At 46.9% G+C, this 3,011-nt stretch overlaps 1 pseudogene; it reads right to left on the bottom strand.

Moving 5' to 3' along the window:
* Positions 1-608: 608 nt before the first annotated feature.
* On the bottom strand, positions 609-2,659 carry LOC101566594 (annotated as a pseudogene).
* Positions 2,660-3,011: the final 352 nt, after the last annotated feature.

The following is a 3,011-nucleotide window of genomic DNA, read 5'->3' on the forward strand; positions in this document are numbered from 1 at the left end:
TATATAAAAAATTATTTAGCAAGTATAGTACTCTTAAATGTGATCATGAAACACAACAAAAGGTAGGAACTGACTGTCTGACTGTCTTGGAGAACATCAGAGGACATGCAAAAACCTGTGCGGATCCTGGAAGACACAAGGTACAGTCGTGGAAAACCTGGAAAAATCAGATGAAGCCTACAGCAGTTGGAAATTAATATGGCTGATGCTAAATGTTTACTTTTGCTGATTCATTGTTTACAGAGCATGACAGTGAAGAGAAGCTACAAGAAACATCTAAGAAAACCATGATTTTAGGAACTTAGAAGTAACACTAAAATATTTTAAAACACAATGTTTTAAAGATGACTCATTTATTATTTCTGGATAGGAATGGAGCCTGAATATAAGTTTATGTTCATTTTTATTTTATTTATTTATTTTTAAAGAGCTAATTAGCCAAATTTTATTACTCCCATCTGCTGTCTACAGACGTCACTGCTGCTTGAGGGGAATGTACAACCTCTGCAACCTCCAAGCCAAGGTGGGAAGCTAGGCAACTGTGCAAGAGAAGCTCCTAAGGGAGATGGCTGAGTCCCTTCACCAGAATTAGCTTACAGCATATTCCATTAGCACACCCTAGTACTGCTTACAAACCAAAGAGCGAGCAATGCATTATCTAGCACATCCCTTGAAACAGGGAAGGAGGATCCCTCCATGGGCTTATCGTCTTTGGACTCTGCATTAGTTTGTCCCACTTCAGCTTCCTTGGCATCTGGAACAGGAGCAGTTTCAACTGTGATGCTCTTTGCCCCCGTTGTCTGTGTTATTGCCTCACTTTTGGCCTTAGCAGTCTCACTTCCAGCCTTGGCTTCAGGGTTCTCCTCAGATGCTCCTCCACAGGAGACTGGCTCTTCCAGCAGCTCTTCAGTGCACAGGTCACTTCTGGCCCCTTCCCCATCTACAGCCCTCACAGCTGCTGTAATCACTTCTGTTAAAACCGCTGCAGCCACCTCCTCAGGTGTCTCTTCCTTTTCCTCGCCTAAATTATCATCTCCTTCTACTTCCGGATCAACAGTTTCATTGGTGAAAAGGTCCTCACCTTTGAGGTATTTTTCCAGCATCTTCACTATGTGTCTGTTATTCAGAACACTACTAGCCACATGGAGACTTGTTTCCTTGAACTGCACAGCAGCCAACCTGCGGTTATGGTTGTGGTCTATGGAGTACAGGTGCCGCTGGAGGAGCTGGTGCTGTGCAGGAATCAGCATGTCACAGGCCAGGCAGTGTGCAGCCTCAGTCTTCTTGAAGAAGTGCTCCTGGCCAATCCCTTTGAAAGGGTCTGGTTTTGGTTTTGGGCTTTCCTTTTCCATCAACTCCTGACATCGCTTCTCCATCTTCGTATCCCTGTTTATGATGTACTCCTGGAGGAATTCCACAGTCTTGTCAGGCAGTTTGGTGCTTATAAATCACAGCGTCTCTTTGTGAAATTTGCTCTGCAGGTGTTTCTGGATTTCTTCAAGCTACGGAACTTGCACACAGAACAGGCAAACTGTCAGCTGCTCGGTACCTCATCCTGTCTGTCCTCCTTTGCTTTTCTCGCCTTTTCTTCATTTCCTCATCCTCCTCATTCTTCTCTCCTCTCTGCTTCCCAGCGTCATAGAATTCATCCTCACCCCGAAATTCTTCATCTTCTGACCGGAAGTCACCAGCTCCATCATCGTTGTCCGAAAAATCGCATTCGCTGTCAGCACGGGTCAGTTTGGCATCTGGTTCCTCAAACATTGGAAACTGCTTCCGCTTCCTGCCCGTACTGTCTGGTCCGAAGCGCTCAAACCCTCTCCTTCTGGGCCTATCTCTTATCCGAGCCTGTGATCGGCCACATCTGTAAGGCATGGTGTTGTCATATCCACCTGTCCCTTGCATTCCCATCATGCCATAGTCAGTGGCCATGGACTGGGGAGAAGAGGGAAGGGGGTGGCCTGCTTGGGGAAGGGACTCCCAAGCCTCGTCCACCCATGCAGTTTAGCTCATTCCAGGAAGTGGACAGGGGCTCAGTGGAGGCTGAGGGTGGCATGAAGGGGTCACTGTGCATGAAAGTGCTTGAACTGCTCCGGTCTTGGAAGCGGCCCGGGCTGACCTCAGCCTCGCATAAAGTCATCGAGGGACCCTGGCTTCCGGGCTGGATCCTGGCAGTCATTGTACTGCCCACCAAAGTTGCCAATGTGGTCAGTCCCCAGGTCGAAGTCATAGTCATAGTTGTAGCTGGGGCGGTATGGATTATGTTTGGGCAAGCAAGGCCTGGAATCATACGACTCAAATGGCTGGAAGCGGAAGGAGCACTCCCAGTCCTGCATGCCCTCCCCATGGCTGCTGCCTTCCTTGGACATCATGTCCAAGCACTGGTTGATCCTCACAATGAGAGAGTCAGAATTGTCCGTGCATGGTTCTGGACCATAAGAGGCCATGTGCATGGAAGGGCCCCCAGCTGCCAGGCCACCATCTCTGGCTTTGGTGGCTTCCCATGAAGATGTGCTCCTGCAGTGGCGTTGGTGCTCTGGGCACCATAGTAATTGTAGTTGTCATAACCTTGCCAGCTGGCCACACCACTTCCATACGTGCCCTGGGTGTTGGCAGGTCCAGCACTCCAGGCCTCATACCCTCCGTAGCCTGGCTGCATGTCTCTGACGCAGCCTGCCAGCCAATCCTTTTTCTAGCCTTCTCCATTTTTATTTTAGAACTTAATTTAGAAATCTGTTACTATATTAATAATTTAATGTGTCTGCATATAAATATGTATAGCATGCATTTCAGTTCACATTTTTAGAAGTCTTATATAAACAGAAAAATTTAAAATACATTATAGTGATAGGTGTATACTCTGTATCTTGTTACCAATTATTAACATTTTATATTGGTACAGAATGTTTGCTACATTTAATGAGTTAATATTAATACTGTGCTCAGCGGATTTAATTACGTGCTTAGGCAGACACAGGGGCTGGCAGTTCGATCCCATGACCTACCGTGCT

The sequence above is a fragment of the Octodon degus genome, unplaced genomic scaffold (genome assembly GCF_000260255.1).
Source record: "Octodon degus isolate 3935 unplaced genomic scaffold, OctDeg1.0 scaffold00004, whole genome shotgun sequence".
In the NCBI taxonomy this organism is placed as follows: domain Eukaryota; kingdom Metazoa; phylum Chordata; class Mammalia; order Rodentia; family Octodontidae; genus Octodon; species Octodon degus.